The sequence below is a fragment of the Sarcophilus harrisii genome, chromosome 1, assembly GCF_902635505.1.
Source record: "Sarcophilus harrisii chromosome 1, mSarHar1.11, whole genome shotgun sequence".
Classification (NCBI taxonomy): domain Eukaryota; kingdom Metazoa; phylum Chordata; class Mammalia; order Dasyuromorphia; family Dasyuridae; genus Sarcophilus; species Sarcophilus harrisii.
Window position 1 is genome coordinate 315,452,434 of NC_045426.1, and position 14,470 is coordinate 315,466,903.

A 14,470-nucleotide genomic window follows, 5' to 3' on the forward strand; every position below is an offset into this window, starting at 1 on the left:
TTGGAAAAATGGGATAAAAATTACAAATAAAGTTGGTCAATCATTCTGTAACACCCCATCCCTCCTCCTCCCTTACTTACTCCCCCAACTATTTAGCCAAATAATGTAAGGCTCTCTGAAATCCAGAACTCTTTCAAAAAAGTGTCCAAGGGTTCTGACCAAAAGGCCAAAGCTGTAAAGTCCACCTCTGACATTACCTGAAGTAGAGCATGTTCTTAGCCTGGCCACACTTTTTCTGGGGCTTTGAATCCGGCCTCCCCAGGTGCGAGGGGAAGGCAGCAAACTCCCAATCTGGCTTGATGGGTCCCGTCCAGGCTGTTGTCTGCCCATTACAGCTGCCTGTGAGGCCTTCAGGTTAATAATAGCAGCTCTGATGCCAAACGGGTTGAGAAGACACTGTGGGAGGTGTTTATTTTTACACTCTGGCGTCAGCATCAAGTTCTACTGGTTATTGCCCAAATCCAGGGCAGCTTTCTACTTCAAGAGCAACCCTGTGCTTTTCTAGGGCCACTGGGAACCAGCACAGCTCAATTGGTCTCCAGACAAAACTGAGTCTTTCTTTAAGTACCCCATGAGAAGCAGTAATGAAGATTAGGGGTAGGACTCTCACTCGGCTTATCTGAGGCTGAAATGAGGCTCAGCATCCAGTAAGCTCTGTCACCAAATCTCTGATAGACCTCAGTTTGAGAGTCATTGTTTAGGAATTTTAGTCCCATGACCTCCTAGTTAAAAGACCGTGATTGTGAATCATGCAGATTATTTGCTCAATTAATATGTATGGATTTGATTAGAAAAGGAAAAGAAAAAAGGTACTTTGTTTTTACACAGAAAGATCCCTGAAAGACACCAAAGGAAATGTCTACAGGCAAAACAGAGTTAGCTCTCTAAGGTGGTCATGGTTCGCATAATAATGAGTGGTGAAATTTTAAAGAAAGAAGGGGAAAAAAAAATCTACTGGAGACATCATAAAAGATACTGAATTTTGTTCAAACTTATTTGCAACTTTTTCCTCTACTTACCTAGAAAAGACAATGTAAGGAACAAACACAGAGAAACAGTGTTTCTTCATCCCGGGTAGCTACCACCCATGAACTCACACTAGAAAACTTCTTGTCCCCTTTTTTCTCTACCTACCAAGTACTGAAGCTCCCTGTTCAGAGACTCCTCCCCCAATTCTCACCAAGTTGTGGGGCAACTGGAAGCTGGGGTATTGTCCTGAAAGCCAGAGTGCCTATTGAAGTCATGCACATTGTGAACACTGGGCTCCTGGGGAATGATAAAAATGCACAACACACCAGGAAGGAATTCAGGAATGCAGAAATGCTGCTATGAGTACATCAATGGTGACTCCTGGGCTTTCCATTCACAACTGACTCACTACCAAGATAGAAACAACAAGCCAAGAATTGGAGTAGTCTGAGGGAGGTAAAGAGTAGGCACTCCATGCAATTCTGATTTTCAAAAACTATATAATCTCAGAAACAACCAAACTTCTGTAGAGATATGGGTTTGATTTAATTTCTGCCTGGAGGTTAGCCATATCTAGGATAGAGGCATGGTGCCCAACAGTAAAAGCCCTGGTCTGCAAGGCAGGAAACTTCATTTCATTCTTAGCTATGCCCTAGCCTCTCTGGGGAAACTTGGGAGCTCGGGATCTATGATTCTGAGAACTCTTCATGCCATAGTTTGCTCATCAATAAAATCCAACTTACCAACCTCCCAGGATTGTTGTCCAGATAAGTTGTAGTCAAACACTAAGACAGGTATGACAGGCACAAGAGGGGAAGAGAGGCCTACTCAACTAGGCAGGTGGTTTCTTTCTACAGCAGTGACTGCTTGCTAGGAGTAAGCTGGATCTTACTTTGCCCCCTTCCTTGGGATTCTCAGGCCTCTGTAAATAGGAGTCTGTTATAATCTGGTCTCTGGTTTGTAGAATAACTAGGTAAGTCTCTTGGGAATTTGTATGCTTGTACTCCTAGTCCCAGTTAACCTTACCAACTTAAGGATACTGGAAATTTCAATTCAACAAACATGACTGTGTTGTTTGCTAGGGCTACAAAGAACAAAAAAAGTTCTCATGAACTTTATATAATGGAAGATGAGTTACAATCTATGTACAAATCAATTCAAGATAATTTAAAAGGGGAAGGATATTAACAATTAGGTATATAAAAGAAGACTGCTAAGCTGAACCTAGAAGGAAGCAAAAGATTCTATGAGATAGAAAGGAGGAGAAAGGACATTGTAGGTACTATAAGAAATGATTTTTGCAAATGTACACATGCAGGAGATGGAATGTCAAATTTGGACTACAGCTTGTAATCCAGTTTGGCTGGAATGAACAATGTGTTGCAAAGGGGAATAAATATGAGATAAGACTGACTGTAGCCAATTTGCAGAGCGTCTTAAATGTCAGAAGCCAATGGAAGACTTCTCAGTAGGGAGGTGAATGTTACATGAGAGAGGTAACTGGAAACTGTTAAACCACTTAGGAGGTTATCACAACAGTTGCCTAGAGAAGGGGGTGGTGGCTGTCTAAGAGGAGAGAAGGGGGCAGATAGAAGATCTTGAGAAGGAGAGAGCACAAGATTTGCATTTGGTAAATGAGGGAGGTGGAAAAATAGAGACTCTAAAATCCTGAATTTAACCAACTGGGAAGATGGTAAAACCCTCTACAATACCGAGGAAGTTGTTTCCCAAATTAGTTCCTCTCTTGCTTGTTTGTATTTCCCTGCCAACATCTTCCCTTCTCACCTATGCTGATAAGAATCTCTGACTGATCATTCAAAGATGGCTCAGGCGCCATCTTGCACTTGTCAGGTACAATCTTCCCCTTTATTTGTTTATTTGTTTATATATTGCACTCTCAATCCCACCCATCCCATGTTACCATAATTTAAGCTTATGTAGGCAAAGATGTGTTGTCTGTATCCCCCGGTGCCTTCCACTGAGTAGTTCTTTAATAAATAGGAGGGAGATGTAGATTTAGAGCAAAAAATGTTGAATGCTTTTTTGGACATGTGGAATATAAAATGTAAATTGGGCATTCAGGTGGAGATACCTATCAGGGAGTCAGTGATATGGGACTAGACTTTAGGAGGCAGATTAGAATTGAATATAAAGATTCCAGAGATAATCAGTGATAAGGACATACAGAGACTTATATAGTGAGGAGGAAAAAAAAGGAACAACCCTTTAGGATCACCTATGCTTAAGGAAAAGCTGGAAATATTTAAGAAAAAAGAAATTTCTCTGTTCCTTGCTCAAGGGAAATTCTTTTTTTTTTTTTTTTTAATTTAATAGCCTTTTATTTACAGGATATATACATGGGTAACTTTACAGCATTAACAATTGCCAAACCTCTTGTTCCAATTTTTCACCTCTTACCCCCCACCCTCCCTAAATGGCAGGATGACCAGTAGATGTTAAATATATTAAAATATAACTTAGATACATAATAAGTATACATGACCAAAACATTATTTTGCTGTACAAAAAGAATCAGACTCTGAATTATTGTACAATTAGCTTGTGAAGGAAATCAAAAATGCAGGTGTGCATAAATATAGGGATTGGGAATTCAATGTAATGGTTTTTAGTCATCTCCCAGAGTTCTTTTTCTGGGTATAGCTGGTTCAGTTCATTACTGCTCCATTAGAAATGATTTGGTTGATCTTGTTGCTGAGGATGGCCTGATCCATCAGAACTGGTCATCATCTAGTATTGTTGTTGAAGTATATAATGATCTCCTGGTCCTGCTCATTTCACTCAGCATCAGTTCGTGTAAGTCTCTCCAGGCCTTTCTGAAATCATCCTGTTGGTCATTTCTTACAGAACAGTAATATTCCATAATTTTCATATACCACAATTTATTCAGCCATTCTCCAACTGATGGACATCCATTCAGTTTCCAGTTTCTAGCCACTACAAAAGGGCTGCCACAAACATTCGTGCACATACAGGTCCCTTTCCTTCTTTATAATCTCTTTGGGATATAATCCCAGTAGTAACACTGCTGGATCAAAGGGTATGCACAGTTTGATAACTTTTTGAGCATAGTTCCAAACTACTCTCCAAAATGGTTGGATTCGTTCACAACTCCACCAACAATGAATCAATGTCCCAGTTTTCCCACATCCCCTCCAACAATCATCATTATTTTTTCCTGTCATCTTAGCCAATCTGACAGGTGTGTAGTGGTATCTTAGAGTTGTCTTAATTTGCATTTCTCTGATTAATAATGACTTGGAGCATCTTTTCATATGACTAGAAATAGTTTCAATTTCTTCATCTGAGAATTGTCTGTTCATATCCTTTGACCATTTTTCAATTGGAGAATGGCTTGATTTTTATAAATTAGAGTTAATTCTCTATATATTTTGGAAATGAGGCCTTTATCAGAACCTTTGACTGTAAAAATATTTTCCCAGTTTATTGCTTCCCTTCTAATCTTGTCTGCATTAGTTTTGTTTGTACAAAAACTTTTCAGTTTGGTATAATCAAAATTTTCTATTTTGTGATCAGTAATGATCTCTAGTTCTGCTTTGTCATAAAGACCTTCCCTTCCACAGGTCTGAGATGTAAACTATCCTATGTTCCTCTAATTTATTAATGATTTTATTCTTTATGCCTAGGTCATGAACCCATTTTGACCTTATCTTGGTGTCGCGTTAAGTATGGATCAATGCCTAGTTTCTGCCATATTAGTTTCCAATTTTCCCAGCAATTTTTATCAAACAGTAAGTTCTTATCCCAAAAGCTGGGATCTTTGGGTTTGTCAAAGACTAGGTTGCTATATTTGTTGACTGTTTTATCCCTTGAACCTACTCTATTCCACTGATCAACTAATCTATTCCTTAGCCAATACCAAATAGTTTTGTAACTGCTGCTCTATAATATAATTTTAGATCTGGTACAGCTAAGCCACCATCATTTGATTTTTTTTTCATTAATTCCCTTGAAATTCTTGACCTTTTGTTTTTCCATATGAACTTTGTTGTTATTTTTTCTAGGTCATTAAAATAGTTTTTTGGGAGTCTGATTGGTATAGGCTAAATAAATAGATTAGTTTAGGTAATATTGTCATCTTTATTATATTTGCTCGCCCTATCCAAGAGCATTTAATATTTTTCCAATTGGTTAGATCAGACTTAATTTGTGTGAAAAGTGGTCTGTAATTTTGCTCATAAAGTTTCTGATTTTCCTCAAGGGAAATTCTTAATGCTTCCCAAGGTGGAGGAGCTTTACCTCAATCCTTTACTTATGAGCCGCACAACATTGACTGATATTCTAAATTTCAGTAGATCCAGCATTTAGCAGTTAAGATTTATAAACAGACTTTGTCTAATAGGTTGAGAAAATACACTCAAGTAAGGAAGTAGGATTTGGGCTTTTTTCTTTGTTTACTCAGGATATAAGCAATTTTGTGATTTGAAACCCCAAATCAACCTTTACTTTTTAAAAACCAACAGATTTTGTGCTTGGTTTAGTTTATCTCACATACAATAAAGAATTTAAGAAATACTTGAATTGAGTTGAATTCCTGAAGAGAAATGTCAATTTGCCCTTAGGTATCAGTACTGCCCCTAAGTGCCACTCTTGATTCTATAAACTCTAGAAGCCAATCTATTTTCTGCCAACTGAAAACCTTTGGAATAACTTTGGAACCTCCCTAAGATATGTTAGGGCCTCTGTATCTAAGGCTAAAATCCCAAAGTTCTGCCCTTGAAAGTCTTGAGCAGAAAAACCCTTTCCCCTTCTTTAGGGCTGATCCTCCTATGGAGCAAAGAATCCAGGAATGTATCCCTAACATTCTGGAGGGTGTCTGGTGGAGCAGACAGACTGGCTCATTTCTCTTATACACAGAGCTTCAAAAAGCTCCTCTGGAATTTCACTTCTGGCATTATTAAGCTCCTGGAGTGAAGACTAAGTCACAAGCCATTTTGTGTTTCTATTTATGTTTTTAAAGTACTACTCCTCAAATCCAAATCATTTTCAGTATTTCTTAGGGCAATGACCAGGTAATCAAATGGTGAGTAATGTCTGGTCAGCGTAGGTGTTAAGGTAGGAGACCTTTTCTTGGAGTAGGCTAGAAGCGGAACTCAGTAATATAAAATGGCCAAAAATCCTGTCTGAGATGTCACTCATTATCATGAATAATTTTACCTGTATAATCCTTTTAAATCTCTGAATAAAAATGTAGGATAGATTTTACATGATAGCTTACTAGTACTACTCATATAACAAAACTCTTGACAGAAGAGAATAGATCATTGCAATTCCCTTGCTCAAATGATGGTAAAACCCTCTACGATACTGAGGAAGTTGTTTCCCAAATTAGTGACTCTCTATTACCTCCAGGATAAAATATAAAAATTCCTTAACATTTAGGCTTTAACTGCCTTTTCAATCTTGTTTCACATTATTCTCCTTTATTCTTTCTACATTTTGGCCAAATTTGATTAATTCTGGCTGTTCTCAAAACTCAAATAATTTCATCTCTCACCTCCATATGCAGCAAAGCTGGTCCCTATACTTGTACTGTACTTTCTCCTTCATCTCTCTTTTAGAATTCTCTTCTTCCTTCAAAGTCAGTTTAGGAGTTACTTTCTGTTAGAGGGAAGCTCTTCCTGATCCTATTGCCTTCCCCCCCTCCCCGCCCCCAATCCCTTTATTAAGGCTCTCTTTTATCCTCACTGTAATGGAAACCTAGGGAGCAATCACTCTCTCCCAAAGCAGATTGGCAGGTCCTCTGCATGATGGAGAGTTGCCCAGAGCACTGAGAAATGCAGAGGCTTGTCTAGGGTCATAATCAATCAGCCTTTAGTAAGTTCTTACTATATGCTGTCAAGGCACTTTGCTAGATACTTGAGATACAGATCAGTTCCTGCCCTTAAAGATCTCAGACATGAAAATATAAATGTATATTTACAATATTTACAAAATAGATGTAACTGGGGTGACAAACATGAGGATGTATACAGAGCCCCTCCTTGGCAGTATTGAAAGATGCTAGATACTTGAGATACAGATCAGTTCCTGCCCTTAAAGATCTCAGACATGAAAATATAAATGTGTATTTACAATATTTACAAAATAGATATAACTGGGGTGACAAACATGAGGATGTATACAGAGCCCCTCCTTGGCAGTATTGAAAGATTTTCATTTTGGGATGAGATAGCCCCCCTTCTTGGTATCTTGGTTTCCTGATGGCATGCTGTGTAAAAGAGGACTGAGACAAGAAGAACTGCATACAGTGCTCAATTAACTTTAAAAGGAAAGGCAGTTTCTATGATTACTCTTTCTTTTCTCATCTGTAGAGTATGTTGGAACTCTTTGAGCCTTTCCTTTGACCTTTCATTGGGGATGGTGATGAGGGAAAGTACTTTCCTCTTCTCCTTAGTAGAGATAGTGATTGCTTGCTTATGACAGAAATAACATGTGCTGGTGAGTGAATCTGAGACCAGGTCTTCCAAACTGGTTCTAACCTGGCAGCAACCTTGTGAGTCTGAGAGGATTAAACTCCTGGACCAAGATACTATTTGCTCAGTGGGAGGTGATATCCACAATTTTCTGGAGATGACCACAGTTAGGATGATAAGCCTAAAACAAGCTTGCTAGAACAGACAGCTTCACTGAGATGCTTAGGCAGAGTAAGGCTAAGATGAAGACAATAAAGTGTTTCAAGTTTCAATGTTTTGAGTGTCATTCTCCCAGGAGAGTATAATAACTCACAGATTGCTGGATCACGCTTTATGTATCTGTCAGTGCACACTTATGAGTCATTTGTGTTTTAAACATTTCTTTTGTGGTAGAGGAAATAAATAGCAGTCCTATACCTCATCTATTTTATATATTGAATATATTTATAGAAATTATTCTATTAATTTATTCTGGAGGACTCTCAGACATAGTAGATAAAGTCTAAGCTGTAAGAGATTTCCCCCAATGTTGTCCCAATGGGGAAAAAATGAGGCACAAGAGTACAAGAGCTTGATCCCCTTTGTTAAGTGTTAGGCACAAAGCCAAGACTCTTTGGTGAGTGAGGGTATCCCTAGCATGTGCTGTCCCAATCTATTTCTAGTTGTGGGATTTTGCATATATATATAAGGCAACTGGGGTGAAGGTGGGAGTACTTAGCAACTAAGAAGATTGGAAAGGCTTCATGTGAGAGGTAACAGTTGATCTGACCCCTAAAAGAAATGAGGAATTTCAAGAGGTGGAGGTGAGAAAGGAGTGGATTCTAGGCCTAGGGTGATAGAAAGTAGAAAGGAATAGAGACAGCAAATAGCTTGTCATATATAATGATAAAGAGTAAAAAGGCTAGTTTGGCTGGACCATGGGGAACAAGGAAAGTAATGTATAATAATACTGGAAATTTAGATTAGGTTCAAATGCCAAATAGAGGTGCTTAAATTAAATTTCTGAAGTGACAGGGAGCCACTAGAGTCTACTGAGCAAGGAAATGACATGGTCAAACCTGCTTTTTAGGAAAACAACATTAGTAGCTGTGTGGAAAATGGGCTGTGTAGGAAGAAATTATGAGATAGGGAGAATAACTAGAAGATTATTGCAAAAATCCAAATAAGAGGTAATGAGGATCTGAATGGATCTGAGAGATACTGTAAAAGCAAAATGACAAGATTGGAAAAACGATTAGATATATAGGATGAGTGAGAGTAAGGAGTCAAAGATGACATCAAGGATTTGAACGTAGGTGACAGGAGAGATGGGCAAAAAGAAAGACAGTATGTCTTCAACACATAGTCAGTTTGTAAACAGGCAGTCCCTGATACCAGGTCTTGCTGAATCTGAGGCCAGCTCTTTATCCACTATGCTGTGTCTCTATGAATGCTGTGCTTAAATTTTAGAAAGACACATTAATTTCATGCAATAGGGATACAACCCTGAACTGGAATCTTCCAGGATACTGTCCAGGCAATGCCTTTATATAACAATATCCTATGGGATTTCAATATGCTAATTAGTCTTTCTAGACACTAGGCCACTTTCACTTATAATATATGTTAAGTATATAATTTGAGAGGCTACCTGGCTTCATGGACAGAAAGCCAGATTCCCATTCAAAAAGGCCTGGATTCAAAAGTCCTCTCTTTGGACACTTCCCGGCTGCATGACTCGTGGCAAATATCTTAATTTCACGGTGTCCCAAATAGCTTTCTAAAAATACAAGTTGCAGGAAAAGTTATTGATCTATATTGGTATAATGCATTTCCTCACCTGGAATTCCCAATAAATTCACTAATTAGGTGCTAATGAATAACTCTGATTATACAAAGGGAAAATCCTCAAAATTCAGGATCCTCAGGTTTATAGCTAAAAGGAATTTTAATTCAATTCTGTCATTTGAGAGCTGAGAAAATTGATTCAGAGAAGTTAAACAACTTACTTGACATCATACATGAAGTAGAAGAGCTAAAATCTGATATAAAGTCCTCTGACTGTGAATTGTGTTTTTTCTGATACTAAGTGAATTATTAATCTTTTAGGGCTGTGGCCTAATAAAAGCCCACGAGAATTACAATTCAGGGCAACCTAACCCCACTTGCTGGAGACTTATGGTAATAAACAAACATTACACACTGGAAGAAGCAGCTGCAGTAGCAGAACAGCAGCTTGATCTTTGAAATCACTCCACTATAGTAATTGGCATTCTAAAGTTATTAGCAACATGGATTTCCTGATACTAATAGGCTTAGCATCAAGGAAGATAGTTGCTTACTCTCCACTGAGTTGTTCGATGGCTGCAAGCCTCTCCCCTTCCTTGTTTTGTTCAACATGTGGGCAGGGCAAGCACACATGCATATTATCATCCCATTTCCTCATTACACCAAGCAAATAATAACAATAATGTTGGAACATGTGCAAATTGGAGCAGATGAAATCTGACACTCTTGACATTCCATGTTTTTTTCTGAATTCAGGCTAAGAGAGTTGGAACAATGACTCAAATCAATTGCAGAGATCAGTGATTGTGCAGCTAGGTCTAGGTTCTCAGTTTCCACCCTGTTCTTTCTAGATTCCTCCCCCTAATTCTTCATGATTGTGGAAATATTTTACTAAATACTTTTATACTCATCTGCCCAAATGTGACAATCACAGGTTTATGATTTAGGTCTTTGGGACCTTGTGAGTCTGAACTCCCACCACCAATTTGATTTCTTTTAATAGTCAGGAGATACAATTAGCTCTAAGTAAAGATATTTACTAAAATGGTATAGGAAGAATGATAAATTAGGAGGCACAGGACTCCTTTTCCTGAGTTCAAATCTGGCCTCAGACACTTATTAGCTGTATGACCTTGGACAAGACACTTAACTCTGCCTCAATTCCCTCATAGTAAAGTGAGCTGGAGAAGGAAATGGCAGACCAACATGAGGCCATGAAGAATTGGACACAGCTGGAAAGCCTGAACATAGGAAGAATAGTAGTCACAAAACATTTCTCTGATTAATATGGGGCACATACTTTCATAAATAATGTCCATGGGAACAGTAGGCATGAACTTTTGAGTACAATGGTCATGAGGCACACGCATGTGCTTAAGTCATCTCCACTCCAGAACTAGAGATTGTGCTCTCTCTCTCCTCAGGTCAGTCTCATGAGGTTTCTCCCTGGATAGGTAACTTAGTTGAGTTCACAGAGTCTTGCTTCTTCTCTGCAAGATTTGCTCACCTGTCTGTGCATATCTGATTTTGATTGTCAAGAATAACACTCTCCAATCATAGTCAGCTCTCTTCTTTGCTACCACAGATCAATCATGTTCATTGAAACTGCTTTCAGCCTTCAGTGACCAAGTCTCTGTATCCATGTTTGCTTGGAAAGAGTATGCGTTTTTGTCCCTTTGTGCTTCAAACTTCTTGAAATGAATCTGCAATTACACAACGAGGGTCTTCCTAAGTGATATATGCTATGGTTGTCGGAATGAAGAATTTAGAGAGGATCCTCTCTCTTTAATGTGCAAGAGTCACACTGCACAAAGTACTTTTGGTCTAGACTGACTGAAACTCTCAACAGCTGGCAGACTCAAGTTATTTAAAACTTGCAGAGCTATGGTCAATTTTTAGCCTGACCAATGGCATTGCTTCTTCAGATCCAATTCTAGTTAGGAAAAACCACAAAGGAAATTTACTGGCAGGAGATCATCAACCTCACTATTTTTATTCTGGGTTCATTTTATCCTAAACTTTGACTTTTCTGTCTGCCTTAGTTCCATCTATTTTTTCTGATATTTTAAGATAGGATATCCACCACTACTACTATATATATATATGTAGCTTCTCAAAGTTTTCCGATCTTCCTCTCAATTTAAATCTAGGCATAGACAAACTCTTTCTCCACTTTGTTCTATAGAAACACATTTAAAAATGTTCAAAATAAAAGTTGAGTTTCAAAGGAAATAAAAATAGCAAAATATACAAGTAGACAAATAATGAAATTTTAAACTACAGATAGGTCTGGTTGACTATGTTTAAGGAGTTCTCATATATAATTTATTTTTCTAATTTCAGCTTTATTTGGCTTGAACTCTAGGCCAAGTTAAATGTGCTTCAACTTTACAGCACAATCAGGTTAGTACATGGATGGGATTCTCATCCTTTCCAAGAATTTGTGTTTCAACTTTTCCATAATCATGAGCTCCCACTTACACAAACTGACGCTGAGTGAAATGAGCAGGACCAGGAGATCATTATATACTTCAACAACAATATTATATGATGACCAGTTCTGATGGACCTGGCCATCCTCAGCAATGAGACAACCAAATCATTTCCAATGGAGCAGTAATGAACTGAACCAGCTACGCCCAGAGAAAGAACTCTGGGAGATGACTAAAAACCATTACATTGAATTCCCAATCCCCATATTTATGCCCACCTGCATTTTTTATTTCCTTCACAAGCTAATTGTACAATATTTCAGAGTCTGATTCTTTTTGTACAGCAAATTAACGGTTTGGTCATGTATACTTATTGTGTATCTAATTTATATTTAAATATATTTAACATCTACTGGTCATCCTGCCATCTGGGGGAGGGGGTGGGGGTAAGAGGTGAAAAATTGGAACAAGAGGTTTGGCAATTGTTAATGCTGTAAAATTACCCATACATATAACCTGTAAATAAAAGGCTATTAAATAAAAATAAACTAAAAAACAAAAACAAAACTATGAGCTCCCAGGTTGTATCTTCTGGTTCTAAGTTGTACTGTCTCTCCATTCTTTAGTCCTCTTGGTCCTTAGATCTCTAGATAAGAAAGGTTCTGCTTTTCTATCCAGTCACCAAAATTTGTTCTTTGAATTTCACATCATCCTTAAACTGATCCTGCAGTCATATATAGCAGATGTGTCAAACTTGTGATCAAGCAGTGAAGTGCAGCCCAAACCAGTTTAAAATGTACTGGGAAATGTTTAACAAAATAAAAACACAACATAAATGATGTTAATTTATGGTTTTCTAAGTTAATGTGAGCTAGAAGGGATCCATTTCTCTTTTGAGTTTGCTATCACTAATTTTAGATTTTGCTTTTCTTAGTGGTCTTTATAATTTTGGCCTATTGGGAGTGCTTTCCCCCATCTCTAATCCATACTTGTTCACTCTGGTTCAAATCTTATGTGATTAGACTGTAATCTCCTTGAGGGAAGGGACTGACTTTTATCTCTGGTATCCCCAGTGTCTAATCCTGGGATCTGACACATAATAGGGAGTTAAATATTGTTTACTAGTTAGCTTGCATGAATCCTGGGATTCTTTAGTTATTGTTCTAAATTTTGCTCTAAGTTTTCAAGTGTCTGTCATGATCATCCTTGAACCCTGTCAGTTTCCCTTCAAATATTTGAAAAAAAATTCTCGTCTCTTCCAATCGCAAAAACTGAATCCTTTAAAGACTAATAAGTCAAATACTAGTTACTAAATCCATATGATACACCTAGCATACATAGGAATACAAAGGGATCCAAAGAAACAGTATACTAGGGATCCAAAGAAATTCAAAAACAGTCCCTGAAGTCCTACCAAATTCCTTTTATGACACAGACATAGTGCTGACACCTAAAGCAGGTGGGATGAAAACAGAGAAAGAAAATTATAGACCAATCTCCCTAATGAATATTGATGCTAAAATCTTAAATAAAATATTAGCAAAAAGATTACAGAAAATCATCCTCAGGATAATACACCATGACCAAGTAGGATTTATACCAGGAAGGCAGGGTTGGTTCAATATTAGGAAAACTATTAGCATAACTGACTATATCAATAACCAAATTAACAAAAACCATATGATTGTCTCATATATAGATGATATGGATAGATCATCTATCATGATGATAGATGCAGAAAAAGCATTTGATAAAATCCAATATCCATTCCTATTGAAAACACTTGAGAATATAGGAATAAATGGACTTTTCCTTAAAATAGTATCATCTATTTAAACCATCAATATGTAATGGGGATAAATTGGAACTCTTCCCAATAAGATCAGGAAGGTTACCCACTATCACCATTACTATTCAATAGTATATTAGAAATGCTAGCTTTGGCAATAAGAGTTGAGGAAGAGATTAAAGGAATTAGAGTAGGTAATGAGGAAACCAAATTATCACTCTTTGCAAATGTAGTATACTTACAGAACCCCAGAGATTCTACTAAAAAGCTATTAGAAATAATACACAACTTGAGCAGAATTGTAGGATACAAAATAAATTCACATACATCATCAGCATTCTTATACATCACTAACAAAATCCAACAGCTAGAGGTACAAAGAGAAATTCCATTTAAAGTAACTGCCGATAGTATAAAATATATGGGAATCTTATCTGCCAAGGGAAAGTCAGGAACTATATGAACAAAATTACAAAAAACTTTCCACGCACATAAAGTCAGGTTTAAATAACTAGAAAAATATTAAGTGCTTTTGGATAGGCTGAGCGAATATAATAAAGATTACAATACTCCCTAAACTAATCTATTTATTTAGTGCTATACCAATCAGATTCCCAAAAAACTATTTTAATGACCTAGAAAAAAATAACAACAAAATTCATCTGGAAGAACAAAAAGTCAAGAATTTCAAGGGAATTAATGAAAAAAAAAAATCAAATGGCCTAGCTGTAGTAGATCTAAAACTATACAGCAGTCACTATTTGGTACTGGCTAAGAAAATAAATAATAAAAATAATAAGAAAATAAGAAAATTCAGTGGAATAGGTTAGGTTCACAGGACAAAATAGTCAATCACTATAGCAATCTAGTGTTTGACAAACCCAAAGACCCCAACTTTTGGGATAAGAATTCATTATTTGACAAAAACTACTGGGAAAACTGGAAATTAGTATGGCAGAAACTAGGCGTGGACTCACACTTAACACCGTACACCAAGATAAGATCAAAATGGGTTCATGATTTAGGCATAAAGAATTAGATTATAAATAAATTAGAAG

General features: G+C 37.3%; 1 protein-coding gene across 2 annotated transcripts in view; it reads right to left on the minus strand.

Annotated features, from left to right (window-relative positions):
- RUSC2 (RUN and SH3 domain containing 2) overlaps positions 1–14,470 on the minus strand; it is a 90,863-nt gene that overhangs the window by 49,375 nt on the left and 27,018 nt on the right. The window contains exon 1 of one of the 2 annotated variants that reach the window (XM_031945369.1): positions 198–621. The exons of the other annotated variant lie outside the window; for it this stretch is intronic. The gene's annotated coding sequence lies outside the window, so the exon portion shown is untranslated. Of the gene's footprint in view, positions 1–197; positions 622–14,470 lie in introns of those variants that run through there. 2 annotated transcript variants of the gene reach the window in all.